This window comes from Elephas maximus, chromosome 10 (assembly GCF_024166365.1).
Source record: "Elephas maximus indicus isolate mEleMax1 chromosome 10, mEleMax1 primary haplotype, whole genome shotgun sequence".
Lineage (NCBI taxonomy): Eukaryota > Metazoa > Chordata > Mammalia > Proboscidea > Elephantidae > Elephas > Elephas maximus.
Window position 1 is genome coordinate 94,570,272 of NC_064828.1, and position 23,275 is coordinate 94,593,546.

A 23,275-nucleotide genomic window follows, 5' to 3' on the forward strand; every position below is an offset into this window, starting at 1 on the left:
GCAATGCCTGGCACTTAGAACATGCTTAATTAATGTTTGCTAAATGAACGAAGAACGAAGAAGGCTTTAAAAGTACCATTATTGGCCGAAGCTGTACTATCCTTGAAAGTACAGTGTGGTTTAATGCCTCCCACTGCTAGTCCTTAGCATATTATTGCCCACATCCTCACAGGCTGCCTTCACACAGCTTCTCAGGCTGTCAGTCCGGGGTTAATCTGCAGTCCAGAAGTTTAGGTAGGCGGGGATTTGGCAAATCGACTTCCTCAAACCCTTCTCCTCTCCAGCTGGCACAGGAACGCTGCACATTTGCAGCTTCCATGGCAATTACGAGAATCTACACCCTTTTATTGTTTTTCTTTTCCCAACGTTGGAGCAATCACATGATTTCGACAGGAAAAACAACTCTGGAATTGGAGACAATCTGGATTGAGCCATGGACTTTTGGATTCCTGTGTCTGAGCCCCAGAGAAGACATCCGATGCTGGTGAGCAGGGGTGGGTTACCAGATCACCTGTAGGGAACAATTTCACAGGCTTTCACCACATCAAAGATTCAGCTTCTGGGTATGGCTGGCATCTGTCTCTCTCCCAATCCCACAGTACCTTCCTACAGAATCAAAGCTTCTTCAAATTCGTAATCCCTGACAGGGGTGGATGACCCAGTAAGCAAGGTAAGCACAGGCTTACTTGTGCTTCCTTACTAATCTGTAGTGAACAATGTCACATGGGTTTCACCACATCTTTGGTGAAATTGGTCACTACAGATGATCATGTGAAATTGTTTACTACAAGGTAAGCACCGTGTTTACCTTGCCTATTGGATAATCCACCCCTGCTTGTGGGATAGGGGCTGAGCTGGACTAGAGACTTGGCCAGCACTTGCTGAGCCCAGGCTGGCCGACTGGACAGGTTGCATTCCAGGATTATAAACAGAAACAATCCGAACAAAATAGGAGCTCATGTTTGCTGAGTGCAAAGTACTAGGGGCTGTATAGGAACCATCAAGCTTAATCATCACAACAACCCAAGACGAAGGTTTTATTATCCTCTTATATAAAAAAAAAAAAAAATTTTTTTTTTTTTTTAGATGAGGAGAATGAGGCTCACAGAGACTAAGGGTCTCTCAGGAGCCCACAGTGTCACAGGCTTTACTGGCATTCCACCCCTTATGCAAGCCCTCAGAGCCTGTGCTATTATCCTGTTGTTGTTGAGGTTAGTTACCATCCAGTCGACTAATTCATGATGACCGTATGCATTACAGAATGAAACATTGCCAGGTCCTGTGCCATCTTCGTGATCGCTGGTGTATTTTGAGCTCATTAACATGTAGCCCCTGCCTACAACTGTGCTTCTGAAATCCTAATGTTTGCATATAAATTTCCCAGGATGTTGTTGACATGCAGATACTGACTCATTTGGTCTGAGGAGGACCCCAAGTCTGCATTTCTAACAAGCTCCCCCACCCATCTGTCAGTGTGTCGTACCTTGGTGGCTTGTGTGTTGCTATGATGCTGGAAGCTATGCCATCAGTATTTCAAATACCAGCAAGGTGGCCCATGGTGGTCAGGTTTCAGTGGAGCTTCCAGACTCAGATAGACTAGGAAGAAAGGCATGGTATCTACTTCTGAAAAGTAGCCAATGAAAACTCTATGCATTAAACGGAATACTGTCTGACACAGTGCTGGAAAACAAGCCCCTTAGGTTGGAAGGCGATCAAAACACACAGTGGCCTCAACAATGGACTTGAGCATACCCATGATCTGAAGATCATACGGGACCAAGCAACCTACAGTCCTGTTGTACGTGGAGTGGCCACGAGTTGGAGTCGACTCAATGTCAACAAACCAGCTCCCAGAGGATGCTGCTGGTCCAGGGACTACACTTTAGTTCCAAAGGTTAGACCAGTGCTTTCAACCTTGGCTGTACATTGGAGTCACCGGGAGCTTTCAAAATACTGGTGCCGGGGCCCATCCCGGAGATCCTGATTCAGGAGGTCTGGGGTGCAGCCCAGACATAGGGTTTCTAAAGCTCCCAGGGGTGAGTGAATGAGCAACCAGGCCTGAGACCACCGTTCTTGGGGAGGTTCCTGGGAACACCCTGTTACCCTGCGATCCTCTTTCCCAACCTTAGAGGCGACTCTGGCTAGGCTTTGAGGTTGCCCTTGAAGAAGGCCTCTCTCAGCAAACTCCAAGCCTCAGAAGAGGCCAGAGCCACCACCTGTTTCCTTGAAATAGTTTGCAGCTGTGCAGAGTGACCTAATCGCTCGGCCGTGGCCGGCTGCCGCTTTGGTCTGGAAAGGCCTTTTCCCAAGTCGATTAAACAAGCTGGCGTCAGGCTCCCTCCTGCGTCAGAGGCAGCAGGAGGGAGAAGAGTCTGGTGCAAGGCGAGGGCAGAGCCCACCTGGAGCTCCTGGGAAGGAGCCTGGCCCCACACACTGAGGACCCCACTGCACTGCGGGCTGTGAGCCTGCTGACAACGCAGCCCTGGACTCTACCCTCCGTCCCCTGTTCGCCCTCCCCAAACACTTGCATACTGAGGAAATCACAAGAGGTTTCTCCTTGCCCCTTCTTAAATGGTGTATAAACAAACATTGAAGTAAGCAAATAAAAATGCAAAGTCCATTTCCTCCTCCCTTCACACTTCCTGCAGGCAACCATACTTAGCAGTTAGGCTCAGAGCCTTCCAAACGTTTTCTGTGAGTAAATATGTGTATTTCCACACACACATACATACATACGGGAATCCCTGGGTGATGCAAACATTTAGAGCACTGAGTTGCTAACCAAAAGGTCAGAGATTCAAGTCCACCCAGGGACACCTCGTAAGAAATGCCTGGCAATCTACTTCTGAAAAATGGCCGTTGAAAACCCTATGGAAAACAGATTTACTCTGACACGTAGGATCACCATGAATCAGAATCGACTCCATGGCAACTGGTTTGTTTTCTTTTTTTAACATATACATACATCCTGTTTTATACATAATCATCATATAATGTTACTGTGTGCACTGTCTTAGATATCGTTTCCATATTATTACATATAAATTATTTTAGCGTGTCTCAAACTTGCCTTGAAATAAGAATCTTTTCGGGGCACTTCTTGGGCCTAGAGGTTACCAGTCTTACCCCAGTACTGCTGTGTCAAAATCTCTATGGAAGGGGCCTGGAGACTTTTAGTAAGTGCCTTCAGTGGTTCCTAAGGAAATCTCTTAGCTTTTTAATTGATTGGACATGTACTGATATAAGGATGTAGCATAATTTATTAACCAGTCTCCTTTTGTTGGGCATCTAGGTTGTTTCTAGCTTTTTTCTTCATGCTATAAATAATACTACAAACATGTATTTTGTGCAGGTGCCTGTGTGTGTGTGGGTTTCTGTCAGTGTCCAAGGAGTGAAATAGCTGAGTCAAAGGCTTCTGTGTAACTTCTCCTTTTTGACTGTTCTCTTTTAATCATGAAACTTTAAAGCTAGATGAAAATTTTAAAAGCTGCGTAGCTGAGACCAATACTGTCCGATAAAAATATGTTGCTGTTGTTAGGTGCCATCAAGTTGATTTTGACTAATAGTGACCCCACGTGACAGAGTAGAACTGCCTCATAGGGTTTTCTTAGCTATAATTTTTATGGGAGCAGCTCACTAGGTCTTTCTACTGTTGATCCCCATCTGGGTTCAAACCACCAACCTTTCAGTTAGCAGCCAAGGGCTTAACCGCTGTGTGACCGGACTCCTTAATGAAAATATAATGTGAGTTATATATATAATTTAAAATTTTCTAGTAGTCACATTAATTTTAACAATATATTTTATTTAATCCAGTATATCTAAAATATTATCTCAACATATGACCAATATAAAAATAGATGTAAAGTATCTCCTTAATAATTTTTATGTTGATTATAATATTGAAAACTGGCATGAATTTCATGTTTTAAAGGACTTCTCAATTTGGATGAGTCGTATTAAGTGTTCAGCAGCCACAGTATTATAGGACATGGCAGATCGGGTCCCTTTGTTTTGCTTGAAGGAGATGTATAGGGGACAAGGAACAAACAATCGTGAAGCAACTACAATATGCTTGTCCCAGAATCAGAACTTGACATCCTCTACTGTTAACTCCTCACAAAGAAGCTGCTTCACACGTCCTGATTTATACCCAAATCCTTGTCTGCCGCCCTACAGTTTGGGATTATTTGTGTCTGTCTACAGAAGGGAGTCCCTGATTAACATGCCTGGCTACTAACCGAAAGGTTGGAGGTTCAGATCTACCCAGAGGTACCTTAGAAGAAATACCTGGTGATCTGCTTCCAAAAAATCAGCCATCGATAACTCTGTGGAGCACAGTTCTACTCTGACACACATGGGGTCGCCATGAGTCCGGGCTGATGTGATGGCAACTGGTTTTCAAATGGTCTGCAGAGCTGCAGCAAAGGAGGAGTCAGTGAACTGGGAGGGTGGGGCAGGGTGTGTGTGTGTGTGGAGGGGGGAAGCTGGGGATCAGCAGGCGCTGAAGTCAGAGCTCTCACAGAAGCATTATGGGGGCAATTTTTGCAGAGGATTGGGCTGAATAAAAGGAGCCCTGGTGGCACAATTCTTAGCTATAAGGTTGCTGTGAGTTGCAATCAACTTGACGGCAATAGGTTGGGCTGCACAGTGGTTAAACTCTCAGCTGCTAACCGAAAGGTTAGTGGTTCAAACCTATTCAGTGGCTCTGCGGTGGCATGATCTGGAGATCTACTCCCATAAATATTACAACCTAGGAAACCCTCTGGGGCAGTTGTACTCTGTCACGTGGGGTCACTATGAGTTAGAATCAACTCCACGGCTCCCAACAACAGGCCGAATAGTACTTTGAGGTAAAAAACGTGTCTTAACTCGTTTTCTATTCAGAGCAATTCCATGAGGAAGTCAGAGCAGGAGTTATTATTATGCCTATTATATTAATCTGAGGTTGAAAGAGCTTTATGTTATTTGCCAGAATCACACAGCCTATAAACACAGAAGTGGAATCTGGGTCTGCAGATTCCAGAGCCTGTGCCTTTTCTTTCATCTCATAGATGTCTCCAAGACAATTATTCAAAGTCTGCCTGTACATTTAAATACCATCAGGGTCACCCATGGTGGACAGGTTTTACAAAGCTTCCAGATTAAGACAGGCTAGGAAGAAAGACCTGGTGATCTACTGCTAAAAAAAAATTGGTCAGTGAAAACCTTATGAAGAGTAGGAGAACAGTGTCTGCTATAGTGCCGGAAGGTAAGCCGCTCAGGTGGAAGGCACTCCAAGTATGGCTGGGGAAGAGTTGCCTCCTCAAAGTAGACTTACCTTAATGATGTGGATGGAGTAAAGCTTTCAGGACCTTCATTTGCCGATGTGGCACAACTCCAAATGAGAAGAAAAGGCTGCAAACGTTCATTAATAATCAGAACATAGTACAGAGTATGAATCTAGAAAAACTGGAAGTTGTCAAAAATGGAATGCTTGAAGATAGGTATCCTAGATATTAGTGAGCTGAAATGGACTGGTATTGGACATTTTGAATCAGATAATCATATGGTCTAGTATGCCAGGAAGGACAAACTGAAGAGGAAGGGCATTGCATTCATTGTCAGAAAGAACATTTCAAGATCTGTCCTGAAGTACAGTGCTGTCAGTGATAGGATGATATCCATACACGCACAAGGAAGACCAGTTAATACAACTATTATTCAAATTTAGGTACCAACCGCTAAGACCAAAGATGAAGAAATTGAAGATTTTTACCAACTTCTGCCATCTAAGGTTGACCAAACATGCGATCAAGATGTAATGATAATTACTGGTGATTGGAATGCAAAAATTGGAAACAAAGAAGGACCAGTAGTTGGAAAATATGGCCTTGGTGATACAAACGATACCGGAGATCACATGATAGAATTTTACAAGACCAGCGACCTAGTTATTGGAAATACCTTTTTCTAACAACATACATGGTGACTATACACATGGTCCTCACCAGATGGAATACACAGGAATCAAATTGACAGTATCTCTGGAAAGAGACCATGGAAGAGCTCAATATCATCAGTCAGAATAAGGCCAGGGCTGACTGTGGAACAGATCATCAATTGCACAAATGCAAGTTCAAGTTGAAGCTGCAGAAAATCAAAACAAGTCCATGAGAGCCAAAGTCCAACCTTAAGTATATCCCACCTGAATTTAGAGACCATCTCAAGAATAGATTTGATGCACTGAACACTAATAACCAAAGGCCAGATGAGTTATGGGATGACAACATCAAGGACATCATACATGAAAAAAGCAAGAGGTCATTAAAAAGAAAGGAAAGAAAGAAAGGACCAAATTGGATATCAGAAGAGACTCTGAAGCTTGCTCTTGAATGTCAGGTAGCTAAAGTGAATGGAAGAAATGAAGTAAAAGAGGTGAACAGAGAAGATTTCAAAGGGTACTTGAGAAGACAGAGTATTACAATGAAAAATGTGAAGACTTGGAGTTAGAATACCAAAAGGGAAGTAGCTGAAAGAACGGAAGAAAAAATTCAAGCCACAAGTTGCAATAGTGAAGGATTCTATGGGGAAAATATTAAGCGACACAGGAAGCATCAAAAGAAGATGGAAAGAATACACAGAGCCACTATACCAAAAAGAATTGGTCAACGTTCAATCATTTTGGGAGGTAGCATATGATCAGGGACCAATGGACTGGAGGAAGAAGTTCAAGCTGTACTGAAGGCATTGGTGAAAAACAGGGCTTCCGGAATTGATGGAATACCAATTGAGATGTTCAACAAATGGATGCAGTGCTGGAGGCGCTCATTCATCTATGCCAAGAAATTTGGAAGACAGCTACCTGGCCAACCAACTGGAACACATCCGTATTTGTGTCCATTTCAAAGAAAGGTGATCCAACAGACTGCAGAAATTATTGAACAATGTCATTAATATCACATTCGAGTAAAATTTTGCTGAAGATCATTCAAAACCGGTTGCAGCAGTATGGTGACAGGGAACTGCCAGAAATTCAAGCTGGATTCAGAAGAGGATATGGAACAAGGGATATCATTGCTGATGTTAGATGGATCTCGGCTGAAAGCAGAGAATAACAGAAACATACTTACCTATGTTTTATTGACTATGCAAAGGCATTCGACTGTGTGGATCATAACAAATTGTGGCCAACATTGAGAAGGGTGAGAATTCTAGAACACTTAATTGTGCTCACGTGGAACTTGTACATAGACCGAGGGGCAGTTGTTTAAAGAGAACAATGGGATACTGTGTAGTTTAAGATCGGGAAAGGTGCATGTCAGTTTTGTATTCTTTCACCATAGTTGTTCAATTTGTATGCTGAGCAAATAATCTGAGAAGCTGGACTATACGAAGAAGGACGCGGTATCAGGATTAGAGGAAGACTCATTAACAACCTGTGATATGCAGATGACACAACCTTGCTTGCTGAAAGCCAGAAAGACGTGAAGCACTTCCAAAACCAAACCAAACCCAGTGCCGTCGAGTCGATTCCAACTCATAGTGACCCTATAGGACAGAGTGGAACTGCCCCATAGAGTTTCCAAGGGGTGCCTGGCAGATTCGAACTGCCAGCCCTTTGGTTAGCAGCCGTAGCACTTAACCACTACGCCACCAGGGTTTCCTTGAAGCACTTACTGATGAAAATTAAAGACTGTAGTCTTCAGTATGGATTATACCTCAACATAAAGAAAACTAAAATTCTCACAACTGGAACAATAAGCAACACCATGATAAATGGAAAAAATGTTGAAGTTGTAAAGGATTGCATTTTTCTTGGATACACAATTAACAATAGCCCATGGAAGCAGCAGTCAAGAAATCAAGTGACATATTGCAGTGGGCAAATCTGCTGCAACAAGCCTCTTGAAAGTGTTAAAAAGCAAGACTATCACTTTGAGGACTAAGGTGTGCCTGACCCAAGCCATGGTCCTTTTAATTGCCTCATATTTATTGCCTCATATGCATGCAAAAAAGCAAAAACACAAACAAGAAAACCCTGAACAATGAATAAGAAAAACCAAAGAAGAATTGATGCCTTTGAATTATGGTGTTGGCAAAGAATATTAATATATCATGGACTGCCAGAAGAACAAACAAATCTGTTTTGGAAGAATAGAGCTAGAATGCTCCTTAGAAGCAAGGACAGCGAGACTTCCTCTTAAGTACTTCGGATGCATTGTCAGGAGGGATCAGTTCCTGGAGAAGGACATCCTGCTTGGTAAAGTAGAGGGTTAGCGAAAAAGAGGAAGACCCTTAATGAGATGGATTGACACAGTGGCTGCAACAATGGGCTCAAACATAGCAACAATTCTGAGAATGGTGCAGGTCTGGGCAGTGTTTCATTCTGTTGTGCATAGGGTCACTATGAGTTGGAACCGACTCGATGGCACCTGGCTGCAACAACATCATCCCTACATTACTGGTGCCGGAGAGTATCAACAAATTAAGTGAATTCATTATTGGAACTCACAGAGCCAAATGAATCTAAATGGTTTTGTTGTTATTAGTTGCCTTCCAGTTGATTGTGACTCATGGGAACCCCATCTGTGCAGAGTAGAGCTGCTCCATAAGGTTTTCAAGGCTGTGACTTTCCCGAAACCTATAGCCAGAAATCGGAGGTTAAAACCTTGTGCAATGGGGTCCCCTAGTGGAAATCTGTGGTATTGCGTGGGATTGACAAATGTGGCACAGTGGTTAAGTGCTACTGCTGCTAACCAAAGGGTCGGCAGTTAGAATCCGCCAGGCGCTCCTTGGAAACTCTATGGGGCAGTTTTACTCTGTCCTATAGGGTCAGTATGAGTCGGAATCTACTCAATGGCACTGGGTTTGGTTTTTGGTTTAGTTCATCAACAAGAGGAGTCCTGGTGGTGCAGTGGTTAAGAGCTACAGCTACCAACCCAAAGGTCAGCAGTTCAAATCTACCAGCTCCTCCTTGGAAACCTTGTGGGGCAGTTCTGCTCTGTCCTATAGGGTTGCTATGAGTTGGAATAGACTCGACGGCAATGGTTTTTTTAGTTCATGAACAAAGGATCCTTGGTGGTGCGGTGGTTAACTGCTGGGATGCTAACTGAAAGGGGGGCGATTTGTACCCACCAGCTGCTCTGTGAAGCTTACAGCATTGGAAACCCCATGGGACAGTTCTATCCTGTCCTATAGTCGCTGAGAGTCGGAATTAACTTGATGGCAATGGGTAGTTCATTAACTGAAGATAGAAAACCATGACAACTATTGAATAGAGGCCCAGGAAGAGGGGGGGACTGGAACCCCATACTGGGCAAAGTTGGGAAGCACTGCACTAGACTCTTCCACCTCTATCAAAGGGACAGTTACAAACAGTTTCTAGTTGCAGGCTGTCCTTCAGATATGTCAGTTGTGGGGAGGTGTATTCAATTGTACTTGGTTATATTGCAATTTTAAGTGTACTTGTGGTCAGTGTGTCTGACTATCAGCTAGATTGTCAGCTCCTCAAGGGAAGAGATTTGAACCCTTCATTCAAGGGTCTGGACGTTCCAGGCCCTTGAATGAGTATTGTCGACAACCAAAAAAGTGGGCGGGGTGGGGGAGGATGAAGAGCACAAAGTAATGGAATCTACAGATTTTACCTGCTCAGAGTCCTTTCCCTCGTCTTTGGGCTGCAGCATCTGATTCTCTTTCCCTTCCCCAATCCCTGGGGCCTTAGTGAGGCTGCCAATCAAGTGCCCTGCGCTCCCCTGGCTAAGAGGTGAGCTGGGAGAGCTGAATCTTAATAGAGCCAGAGGTAGCACTGCTTCATCTCCAGCAGCTGGGCTAACAACTTCAATTACTTTGTTGTTGTTCTTTGTTGCCGTCAAGTCGGCTTCTACTCACAGTGACCCCACATACAACAGAAGAAAACATTGACTAGTCCTGTGCCATCTTCAAGGTCATTGATATGCTCCAGTCCATTGTTGTGGCTACTGTGTATTTTGAATGTCTCCTGACTTAGGAGACTCACCTTCCAGCACTGTATCAGACAGTATTCTGTTGTGATCCATAAGGTTTTCACTGGCTAATTTTCAAAAACAGATTGCCAGGCCTTTCTTCCTAGTTTTAGCCTGGAAGTTCTGCTGAAACCTGTCTACCATTAGTGACCCTGCTGGTATTGGAAATACCAGTGGCATAGCTTCCAGCATCATAGCAACACACACGACAAACTGACAGATGTGTGGTTGTTCAGTTACCTAGTTCATTAGAATTATCTGCTTCTTTAGCTTTTCTTTTTGTGAGTCTGAGGCCTACCTCATATCCTAATGATAAATGCCCTTTTCACTATTTCCAGAGTAAATCTAAAATATAATATTCTGCATTGTATTTAATTCTGCTTCAATTTGGAAATTTAAACACATTTTGATAAACATCAAAGCAGTGGCAACCTTTTAGTTGCCAAGGCTACAACTAGCTGTTTTTCCGTAGAAGGTAAAATGAAAACCAACCACTAATTTGATAAAAATTGAAATAAAAAAAACTCACACTACAGTTTGGAAATTTCTAAGGACCTGGGCACCAGCAAGATCTGTTAGGTGAGCACAAAAAGAACCTTTCTGTGAAGGAAGTGAAACGGCTTCACACCAGTGCCTATTCAAGCCGGTCGGCTAGAAGTCCAGCCTCCTGGCACTGGAGTCTCACATCACAGCCCTTTCAGCTTTCAACCATGGCTGCAGCAGGTGAATTGAGGGACTGGGTCCTCTACCACCTAAGAGAGCCCCTTAGAGGGTCAGCTGCCCCTCCAGTCTCATAGCCCCTACACATCCCCTAAGACTCCTTACCAGCCTCACATTCCTGACCCACCAACCCTGACACCTCAACAGGAAGGCACATCCCTGTAGTTTACACATAGATTTGCAGATTGCATTCATACTCTTGGCTGGACCACACAGCCCAGAAGGAGGTCTGGATCCTTCCATCAAAGCCAGAGTGGCAGCGCTAAGTTATTTTTGAAGGAAGGCCGTATTTTCAAACTTTTAAGAATCAAATATTGATAAAGTCGTGATGACATAACAATACCAACACAATAACGTCCCAACTGTTGAGGACTGACATTTATGGACGTGCTACAATTAGCACAGTGCACCCATACCTATGAAAAGAATGTCAGCAGTTATCTGTGTTTTTTTTGTTTTTACCCATGATTATTGCAACAAGTTAACCATTAACAAAAAGCTGTTAGAGCAACTTTTTAACTAATCGATGCCAAGAGTGGTTTCAGTGCTGAGCCTGTAGTCAGTACTCACTCAATTAATGGCACCCTGGTGACTGAATTTAAATAAGAACTTACCCAAAGTTTTGAACAAGGGGATATTGATTGGTTTAAAGTCAGGAAAGGTGTGCGGCAGGGTTGTATTCTTTCACCATACCTATTTAATCTGTATGCTGAACAAATAATACGAGAAGCTGGACTATATGAAGAAGAACGGGGCATCAAGATTGGAGGAAGACTCATTAACGACCTGCGTTATGCAGATGACACAACCTTGCTTGCTGAAAATGAAAAGGACTTGAAGCAATTACTAATGAAGATCAAAGACCACGGCCTTCAGTGTGGATTGCACCTCAACATACAGAAAACAAAAATCCTCACAACTGGACCAATGAGCAACATCATGATAAACGGAGAAAAGATTGAAGTTGTCAAGGATTTCATTTTACTTGGATCCACAATCAACAGCCATGGAAGCAGCAGTCAAGAAATCAAAAGATGCATTGCATTGGGCAAATCTGCTGCAAAGCACCTCTTCAAAGTGTTGAAGAGCAAAGATGTCACCCTGAAGACTAAGGTGCGCCTGACCCAAGCCATGGTATTTTCAATCACATCATATGCATGTGAAAGCTGGACAATGAATAAGGAAGACCAAAGAAGAGTTGACGCCTTTGAACTGTGGCGTTGGTGAAGAATATTGAATATACCATGGACTGCCAAAAGAACGAACAAATCTGTCTTAGAAGAAGTAAAACCAGAATGCTCCTTAGAAGCAAGGATGGCGAGACTGCGTCTTACATACTTTGGACATGTTGTCAGGAGGGATCAGTCCCTGGAGAAGGACATCATGCTTGACAGAGTACAGGGTCAGTGGAAAAGAGGAAGACCATCAACGAGGTGGATTGACACAGTGGCTGCAACAATGAGCTCAAGCATAGCAATGATTGTGAGGATGGCGCAGGACCAGGGAGTGTTTCGTTCTGTTGTGCATAGGGTCGCTATAAGTCGGAACTGACTTGACAGCACCTAACAACAGCCCAAGGTTTTAGTCCAGGGTAGAGTGTTGTCCAACTGGGAGACAATCTTGAGGCCAAAAAGGGAAAGAAACTGGCAGGTCGAATGTGTAACATGCTCCCCAGATTGTTGTGCCTAGAAAATGAATCATTGAAGGCAGGGATGTTTGGGGAAATTTTTGGCGTCAGAGCATTCACCAAATCAGGCAAGGACAGTTTCTAAAGGACAGCAGTTACTGTGGCAGGCATGAAAAGTCCTTGTATAAACCACAACATTGTGGATAATCAACATATGGCTCCGTGGGAATTAACTGTGTTTGAACAGAGACAAAAAATAGAGAGTTGGGGAAATTCCAATTTTGAGCTCGGCACAGAGCTTTCTTCTAGTTGTGGAGGAGTTATGGAAAAACCCACAATGATAAAACCTTACTACGATGCCGGAGAAATAGAAGATGGAGGCAAAGGTCATTTGCTATTTGATCAGGTCCATAAACCCAGCTAATGAGTCTCCTTCAATTGGTGACGTAAAGGCAGACGCTACTCATTTTGCTAACAATAATGTTTTAAGGAGATGCACCAAAAAGCCTGTATGCTAACTTGAAATCAGATTTTATAGTTTTAATACGTGACACAATCACAGGGCAGTCAGAAGTTTATCTCCCATCGTTGTCCTGTTGTCAACCAGTTTTCTTTCCTATAAGCACACCAATGTTGTTAAAAAACAAAAAGTAGTTGCCATTGAATTGATTCAGACTCATGGCGACCCCACGTGTTTCAGAGTAGAACTGTGCCCCGTAGGTTTTCAATGGCTTTTTGGGAGCAGATCACCAGGTCTTTCTTTCAAGGTGGCTCTGCGTGGATTGAACCACCAAACTTTTGGTTAGTAGCCAAGTGCTACTGAAGTTTTATATATATGTTTCCTGTGATAATTGAGGCAAATACAAATACGTATATCCATTCTTCCTCTCTGTTATTACAAAAACAGCACCATTCTGTAAACACTGTTATGCTTCTTGCATTTTTCACTTAGTATATTTAAGAGATCTTTCAGTTTAGGGACCCCCTGGTGGAGTAGTGGTTAAGTGTTCAGCTGCTAACCGAAAGGCTGGTAGTTCAAATCTACCAGCCGCTCCTTGGAAACCCTGTGGGGCAGCTCTACTCTGTCCTATAGAGTCAGAATTGACTCTATGGCAATGGGTTTGGTTTTGGGTTTTCCGTATTAGTACCTAGAAAGACTTCTCATTCTTTAAAAAAAAAAAAAAATTATTGTGGTAAAATATGCATAACAAAATTTGCCATTTTCACAATTTGTTGTATTATACTTTAGATGAAGGTTTACAGAACAAAGTATTTTATCATTAAACTGTACACATTTTGTTTTATGACATTGATTAACAACCCCACAGCATGTCAACACTCTCCCTTCTCGACCTTGGGTTCCCTATTACCAGCTTTCCCGCCCCCCGCCCCCGGCTTCTAGTCCTTGCCACTGGGCTGTTGTGCCCCTATTTTCACAATTTTTAAGCATACAATTCAGTGGCATTAATTACATTCACAATGTTGTGTAACCATCACCACCATTAACAATAAAAGCTGCAAAAGCTGGAATCTGTATAAGGTGGAAACCAATTAGAGAAGGAAAACTGAAGTATTTTCTACTAATAGAGAATGATAGAAAAGTGCTAAGACTGCACCAGGTCAAAGGCAGAGAACTTTTGAGATCTGGAAAAACAAGGCAGTCCCATCGAGTTTTGGCTCTCACAAGTTTCACTCCAAAACATTTTCAACATCCCAAACAGAAACTTGGTATCCCTTCAGCAGTAACTCTTCATATCTCCTCCTCCCAGTCCCTGGTAACAGCTAATCTACTTTCTGTCTCTATGAATTTGCCTATTACAGATATTTCATATAAGTGGGATCAGATATTAATCACTTTGTATCTGGCTTAATTCACTTAGCATAATGTTTTCAAGGTTCATTCATATGGTAGCAGGTATCAGAACATCATTGGTTTTTATGGTTGAATAATGTTCTGTTGTATGGATATACCACATTTGGTTATCCACTCATCTGTTGATGGACACGTGGGCTGTGTCCACATTTTGGCTATTGTGAGTAATGCTGCTATGAACATTGGTGTTCAAGTATCTGTTTGGGTCCCTGCTTTCAGTTCTCTTAGGCATATACCTAGAAATGGAGTTGCTGGATCATGTGGTAATTCTATGTTTAACTTTTTAGAAGAACTGCCGAAGTATTTTTCACAGTGGCCACACCATTTTACACTTAACCCCAGCAATGCACAAGGGTTCTAATTGCTCCACATCCTCACCAACACTTGTTGTTTTCCATTAAAAAAGATAAATAATAGCCATGCTAGTGAGTGTGAAGTGGTGTCTCATTGTGGTTTTGATGCTTTCTTTCATGTGTGTGTGTGGATGTATAGAACCATATTCCTTGTGGCATCATTTATTTAATGAGTCCTTGTTGATGGACATTTAAGTTGTTTTCAATCTTTTGCTGTTAAAAAAAAAAGTGCTGCAATAGCCTTATGCTGTCCACTCTCAGTGAGAGCCATATTGCCCCCAAGGGGGTGAAAGTTGGTTCCTGGAAGGGGTGGAAAAATCTTACTTTTTTTATTATGAAGCAGAGATACATAGTATTTATCTGTGGTATTAAAATTTTACTGTAGATGTTGGGCAATTAGGGAAAAAAATATCTTGAACAACTCCTTAAATCAACACAACAACAAAAACAGTTGCCGTTGAGTTGATTCGGACTTATGGCAACCTTTTTTTAATGTGTTACAGAGTAGAACTGCTCCATAGGGTTTTCAGTGGCTGATTTTTTCTGAATTAGATCACGAGGCCTTTCTTCCGAGGTGCCTCTGGGTGAATTCAGACTACCAACTTTTCTTAGTTGAACACTTAACCACCCAGGGACTCCAGAATGGCATCTCAGGGTGCTGATAATGAAAAAATGGAGAAATACTGTCTTAGCCCAATCACCACTGTCCAAAGGACACAAGGTTGCTATGACTGGCTTAGACCCACCTGATTCTCCCTCAGGCTGTGCACGCTGATCCTGAAGCAAAGTTGAGATGCTGGTAGCAAGGAGGAAGGGAGTGCTGTTGGAGAGACAGCACACAGGTCTACCACAGATCTCTCAGGAAGTTTGTAATCTTAGGACTGCTGGTGCCCTAGTTAGGGGTGGTCATTTTACCCAGAGCACAGGGACCCTGCGGACGCCCCTTAGATTCTGTACTAGGTATGTGGTACAGGACATGAAATGATGAGCAAATATGGTTTTACAGTGACAATGTTGCCTCTTTCTTGACTTATTCAGAAACATTTGAAGTATTAACAGTTTTATGTTCACTGAATTTCTATATAAAAACAAACAAGCCTACATATGTTGTCACTACCAGTAAAGTCTATTCTTTCCTCTTCACTCATTAACTCATTTTGCACCAATAATGGTTTAGAATAACTCTTAACTTCCTTTGTGTGTAATTACAATTGACATGCTATGAAAATAAGAGAGATTAAGGGGTAATGGCAAAAAACAATAGTTATTTAAATATTATTGTGGATCCTCTGGTTAAATTATTACCAGTTGTTGTTGAGTCGATTCCAACTCATGGCGACCCCCTCTGTGTCAGTGCATCAGTGGCTGAGTTTTCAGAAGTAGATCACCAAGCCTTTCTTGCCAGGTACTTCTGCGTGGACTCAAACCTCCAATCTCTTGGTTAGCAGCTGAGTTCTTTCACTGTTTTCCCCACTGAGGGACTCCTCTAGTTAAAGCTGGTTAATACACAACAAGACTCCGTTGGCATTCTATCCACTGAAGACATATGGAGGTCATGCATAGCACCATTTCCCTTTCAGAACCCTCTCTGCTCCTCACACAAAGAGGAGGAAGTTGTTTCTCTCACCACACCCGGCCACTTCCTTTCACTGTCAGGCTTGTTTTCCTTGTCCCAAACTATTGCCAACCCTCACCCGGTGTTTCCAGGGAATGATCTGCGCTTCCTGAGTCTGACTTGAGAAGACCATTACTGTTTATATTGTTGATCAGAGTAGAGCCAGGTTGCAGGTGTGGCTAGATGGGCAGATCCCTTAGGGCATGAGAAGCAATAAGATGTCACCAAAAATGCTAGAACAGCCCTTAAAGTACAACGAGATGAAGCAAACTGTGTTGACATTTCCTCTCAGGGAGCGTACTCTGAGCACCTGGAGAGAATATCTTGAATAGGCTGTTTCAGGTGTGGGGGTGGATGTGGGTGGCCCATCCGAGGGGCCAGGAGCTCTAGCCAGGTGCCAGCCTACCTTTTAAGGAAGGTATGTCCTGTTTACCTCAGAGCGTTTGTTTTCCTGCGTGAAGGATACAGGTTTAAGACTAGGTCTGAACTGCTGAGCACACAAAGTAGAGGCTGTGCTGCCTCCCACCGTCCCCCTCCTCCACCTCCACCCTGTCCTCTAAATGGATTTGAACAAAATATTTGCAGAATATTTGAAATGTCTCGATTATTAGCCTACCCGGGATACCCAGGTGTCTTGTCCTGCCCCTAATCAGTTTTCATATTTTGTTACATATCTTTTCTTCATTAAAAAGTAAATTTTCAAAAGACAAAATTTTGTAATCACTCAAGTCTCAGAAGTCACAAAGAAAACAATGGATAAATTGGACTACATAACAAAAAAAAAAGTATGACAAAAACCATCAGGATCAAAGTAAAAAAAAAAAAATCAAACTGGGAAAACACTTGCAACTCATTTCACAGAAAAGAATTTATTTGCCTAATAAGAAGCTCGTAGAAATCAATAAGCTAACAGGAACAGTGAGCAAACAACATGATCAGTGGTCCACAGAAAAAGAAATGTGTGACTTCTAATGCATGAGAGATCATCAACCCCTCTCATAAAAGAAATGCAAATTAAAACAACGCTGGCTCTTTGGTGGTTCTTGGGAAAATGAGGTCACTTTTTCTAGCAGATATTTCCCCAGACCCATCTTGAAGTTTCCGGCAGCTGGAAACACTTTCTGTGCACACTGTCAGTTTCTATCAAGTGCCTGCTTCTCAGCTTCTCTGGGGTGTGGGAAGAGCAAGATTGGAAGATGGTAGACAAGGAGGCCTGGGGTTGTCTTAGGCTGGGTTCTCTAGAGAAGGAAAACCAGTAAAGCATATGAATATATAAAGAGAGATTTATATCAGGGAAACGACTCACACAATTGTAGAGGCTGGAATGTCCCAAGGCCATGGATCAGGATAGAGGCTTCTCCTGATTCACGTAGCTGCAGGGGCTGGTGAACCCAAGATCAGCAGGTCAGAGAGAGCAGGGCTCCTGCTCACAGGCTGTGAAGATTGAGGAATCCCAAGATCAGCAGATAAGCTGCTAGCTCAAATCCCAAGAACCGGAGATCAGATGAACAGGAGGCAGCTGCAGGATCCAGAGCAGGCAAAAGCCAGAACATCCACTTATAGTGGGATGCAGGCCACCCACATACCCAAGGAAACTCCCTTTCAACTGATTGGCTACCCATAGCAGATCCCATCATGGGAGTGATCATATATAAACACTGAGAATCATAGCCCAGCCAAGATGACATACAATCTTAACCATCACAGGGGGAGGGGAATATGAATGGACCTACAGGAGTGGGTCCACCACCTGTATGTTCACTTGTTGTACAGTGGTAACTTCTGTATTGCTATGATGCTGGAAGCTATGGCACTGGTATTTCAAATACCGGTATGGTCACTCATGGTGGACAGGTTTCAGTAGAGCATTCAGGCTAAGACAGACTAGGAAGAAAGGCCTGGCCATCTATATCTGAAAATCAGCCAGTAAAAACCTTATGGGTCACAATAGAATATTGTTTGATATAGTGCAGGAAGATAAGCTCCCTAGGTTCGAAGGCACTCAAAATGCACAGTGGCTACAACACTGGACTCAGACACACCAAGGATCGTGAAGATAGCGCAGGACCAATGTTTTCTTCTGTTTTACATAATGTTGTGATGAGCAGAAGCTGACTTGATGACAACTAACAACAATGGGAGTGGGTACAAGGCCTGTGGATCTTTGCTTCTCATGTCATTGCACTCAGCAACCAGATCGGTGGGATGACTAGTCTGGTTGATGTCAACAAACCTCTGCCCCCTGCTCTTCCAGTGTTTAAAACAAAACACAGCATGAGAGATTTCACAAGGCAGCACCGATGTTGCCAAACAGACATCCAGATTTTAAATGCAATGAGTTCAGTAAATGGAAAAATGACTGTGATTGGAGGGGCGAGGGAACACTTACAGTGTGCCCCAAAAGCCAGGTAAGATAGATGGAGAGGAATCTTAGCTTGAGAACCTAAGCTGTGTTTGCTGAGAGTCCAAGTTTGTCTCAGGATCTTTCACGGGGAAGAACTCACCATAAGGTAGCAGTCAAAGCACAAAGATGTATTCCAAGGACAGTAGGCTAGAGATGAAGAAGGCGACCAATTTAAGTGCAGCCTGGAATCGGAAGCTTGGGCTAAGTCCCTAAGCCTCCTGACCCAGGTTTCATGCAAGAGCCTGAGGGCCCACCATAAAACTCAAGGACCTGCTTCATCTCTCTCCAGTGTGGTGGAAGTCCCTGGGTAGTGCAGTTGGTTAAAGTTAAAGGTTGGCAGTTTGAGTCTGCCCAGACGCTCCTCAGAAGAAAGGCCTGGTGATCCACTTCTGAAAAATCAGCCATTAAAAATCCTGTGGAGCCCAGTTTGACACACATGGGATCACCATGGTTTGGAACTGACTCAATGGCAACTGATTTTCCAGTGTAGCAAGCACATGCAGATGTTGCTTGGGGTGGTGAATGCAATGGGCACCCATGGAGATGAGGGCACGTTCCCCACTGGGCACCTCAGAGTACTATGGGACAGGGGCCCAGAGGCCCAGATCACACAAGAGAAATTCTACCCACTGGAGAAGACAGGAAACATTACCCTACTTAACAGGAGATTCCAAGATCATGTCTGAGCCTGCTTGGGGACTTCAAGAACTTACTGGGAGGAATTTGAAAGAAGTCTGAAGTTCTCATGTAATGAAGTGGAACCGGAGCTAAGGAAATCACGTTTTTGTTACTGTCAGTGTGATCATATTTTTACCTTGAGCATTGTGATGCCTGGGTATGACAGTTAAGGTTGTGTGTCAGGTTGGCTGGGCCATGATTCTCAGTGGTTTGGCAGTTATGATGTAGTTTGGCAATTACGTAATGATGTAATGACTTCCATGATGAGATCTCATATAATCACCTCCATGATGAGATAGCTATGAGTGGCCAATCAGTTGAAAGGGAATTTCCTTGGGGGTGTGGCCTGCATCCAACATATATGGACTTTCTGGCAAAGCTTGCTGGCTTTTGCTCACTCTGAATCTTGCATATGGCTTGTCATCATTTGATCTCTGGTTCTTGGGACTTGGGCTAGCAACTTACCTGCCGATCTTGGGATTCGTCTGCCTCCACAGCCTCTGAGCCAGCAGCCTGCTGTCTTACATGCTGATCTTGGATTTGTTAGCCTCCCTAGCTGGTGAGCCAGCAGCCTGCCCTCTGACCTGCCAATCTCGGGTTCATCAGCCCTTGTAGCTACGTGAGTCAGGAGAAGCCTCCAGCCTGATGCCTGATCCACGACTTGGGACTTGCCCACCTCCACAATCTTGTGAGCCATTTCCTTGAAATGAATCTCTCTCTGTATATATATATTTCACTGGCTTTGCTTCTCTATAGAACCGAGCCTAAGACACTGGGGAAACAGAACTGACTAGATAAGAGGGAAGTAGAGAAGAAGAAGGGTTCAGGCTATTAGAACCTTGAGTAGCAACCTTGGATATTACTGTTGTCCTATAGCAGTGAGCCCTGGAGTATTCTTGAGCAGAGAAAATATGTGTTACAAATTGTTTTATGATGATTAGTCTGGTTTACAGGGGAGGTCAGATAGAGAGGGGAGAAGAGAAGGCATGGAGGCTGCACTTAACATGAGATGTGATTGGAACTCTGAACCCGGGTGGTAACCGCAGAAATGAAGAGTGTGGAAGACCTGAGAGAGAGCACAGAAAAAGAGTCTATTTTCAGATGGGAATATTCCCTTTGCCTACAACCCCTGCCTCTCCTTTGCCTGGCTAATTCCTACTTGCCCTCTTACATCTACGCTCTGGTTCCTGTTTCTGGAAGTCTGCCCTAATTGCCCCCTTCCTTCACTAGCTGGGAGCAATAGGGCCCTCAGCTATAACCCGTGCTGGGCATACCTCCATCAAAGCTCTTACCCATTGGACTGAAAGTATAATCTAGTCTGTCTCCTCTCTAGACTGTGAGACTCTTGGGGGCAGTAAGCTTGATTTTTTATTTTATATTGTGTGCCCAGCACACATGTTGGTTGTACTTTTGGGGTTAGAAAAGCAGGTGGAATCTAAAATGCCTTTTTCTGAGGAAAAGAGAAACAGGTTCTAGCTGTTTTTCACTTTTTTTTGTTACGTCTTCATTTTTCCTCCTGTCACCTTAAAAATTAAAAGCACTTATGTGTATGTAGCATAGACGTAGGGCAGTGTTTCTCGACAATTTTTTATTGTCCCCCTAACGAGCTTTTTTTCCTAATGGTCCTCTCCCTTCCTCCCAATGAAAAAAATCTAGATTATACAGATATATGTGTTTAGGTAACATGGTCCTTTGCTGGGGCCACAAACCATCACAGTATCTTAGACTTTTTGCCCCTCCCCTGAACCAGTTCCTCCCCCCAGGGGATATATTGCCTCCATTCAGAATGCACAGTGTAATGTGACCCTATTAGTTTCCCAGGGCAGCTGTAATGAATTACCACAAACTTGGTGACTTAAAACAACAGAAATTTATTCTCTCAGTTATTGGGGCCAGAAGTGCAAAAATCAAGGTGTCTGTAGGGCCATGATTCCTTTGAAAGCTCTAAAAACCAAAAACTCATTGCCGTCCAGTCAATTCCGACTCATAATGACCCTGTAAGACAGAACTGCCCCACGGGGTTTCCAAGGAGCAGCTGGTGAATTCAAACCGCCAACCTTTGGTTAGCAGCCATAGCTCTTAACTACAGCATCACCAGGGCTGTAAAGGCTCTAAACCCAAACCAAACCCACTGCCGTTGAGTAGTTTCTGACTCATAGTGACCCTATGGGACAGAGTAGAACTGCCCCATAGAGTTGCCAAGGAGCGCCCGGGGGATTCAAACTGCGGACCTCTTGGTTAGCAGTCCTGACACTTAAGCATTACACCACCAGGGTTTCCCGTGAAGCCTCTAGGGGAGAAATATTCCCTTCCTTGCCTAGGTGGTACAGTGGTTAAGAGCTCAGGCTGCTAACCAAAAGGTCGCCAGTTTGAATCCACCAGCCGGTCCTTGGAAACGCTATGGGACAGTTCTACTCCGTCCTATAGAGTTGCTATGAATTGGCATCGACTCCACAGCAACGGGTTTGTTTTTGTTTGCCTATTATAGCTTTGGAAACCCTGGTGGTATAGTGGTTAAGTGCTACGCTGCTAACCAAAAGGTTGGCAGTTTGAATCCACCATCTGCTCCTCGGAAACCTTGTGGAGTAGTTCTACTCTCTTATAGGGTAGAATTGAGTAGGAATAGGCTCCACGGCAACATGTTTGTTTTGTTTTTTGGTATTTCAGTTTTTGGTAGCTCCAGGTATTCCTTGGCTTGTGCCAGCATAACTTCAATGGTCTCATCTCCAGATCCTTAATTACATCTACAGAAGTCGTTTCTGCAAATAAGGTCATGTTCACAGTTATGGGAGTTAGGATACCTACATATCTTTTGGGGGAGGGTACCATTTAGTCCACTACACTGGTTTAAAATATTTTGGGAGGCAAAGGACAGATGACTTGCCGACAGTGAAGTATTCACCCTTCAGTGATACTTGAGCAAAAATGCGTTGTGTCATTTCATAACTCACACTCTGGTCCAGTGTACTTTTTAATGTCTGTAATGCTTCTAGTAGTTACAATGATTTTACTCAGGGACGCTGGGAAGCTTAAGCCCCTTGGATCTCCCCTATCCCCAAGCAAAGACTTTCGTCTTTTTTTCCTCAGCTTCCCTCAGATGTAGTTCTTTGGGGCCCTCTACTGGAAGCTATGGTACTGCAAAGCCACACTTCAGAGGAAACTATCTGCAGATTTAAAACAATGAACTTTGTGAGACGTAAGATAGAATTTAAACACAAAAGGAGCTTGGAGCATCTATACCCTAACCCAATACAATCTTGTTCACCCTGAGAGAAGCGGTGGTGGGTAGAGTCAGAGGAGACTGCCTGGGTTGGATATTGGGGTTTCTTTGTGCTGCCCTTCCTTTACATAAGCAAAATGGGTCAGAAGGCGGCTAGCTGGGGGAGGGAAATAGAATGAAGGTAGCGCTGTGTCTCCCCCAGGCACAAAATTATAAGAAAGGACAAGGCTTCTTCATTAATAAAGAATATTGAACACTTCAGAGTTTCCAGTATTTAATAGTACTTTGGCCAGAGCACCCTTACTTGGTAAGAGTTTTAGAAAAATCTAAGAAAATCTCCCAACTATATCCCTTAAAAGCGTTTCATCATTATGTTCTCCTGGAGTGTCAGCCTACCAGATGAAGAAAGATCCATTTGGAAAGGCTCGTTTCCCGTCTACACAGCTAACACTGGTATCACAGCATTTTCAGGTAGCAACAGTGGTCCAGGTAAGCCCCAGCCTCCTCAGTGTTCTCATCTCCTCACTCCTCCTTCCTGGTAGGAGGTCTTGGACATAATGAGACATTCAGGAAGTATTGGGTGGAATTGTCACACTGTAGCTAGGAGGGCAGAGGTTGTCTTGGTTTCTTTTCAGTGGTGGCTTAAGCATTAAATGTTTTCTGCTTCTCAGTTTGTAAAGTGCTTTGTCGCTTCAGTGGGGCACTTTCAAAGTAGAAACCCCTGTCCCTATTTCTGTAACGCAGCCCATGAGGCCCGTGGGGTAGGTGTTGTCATTCCTGGGTACCCTCTCTCCCTGCCATA

The 23,275-nt window shown here is 43.5% G+C and overlaps 1 long non-coding RNA gene across 1 annotated transcript in view; it reads left to right on the forward strand.

Moving 5' to 3' along the window:
- Nucleotides 1-274: 274 nt before the first annotated feature.
- LOC126084836 (uncharacterized) overlaps nucleotides 275-23,275 on the forward strand; it is a 32,444-nt gene continuing 9,443 nt past the window's right edge. Inside the window, exon 1 of the long non-coding RNA XR_007519075.1 lies at nucleotides 275-484. This is a non-coding gene — a long non-coding RNA (uncharacterized LOC126084836). The remainder of the gene's footprint in view (nucleotides 485-23,275) is intronic.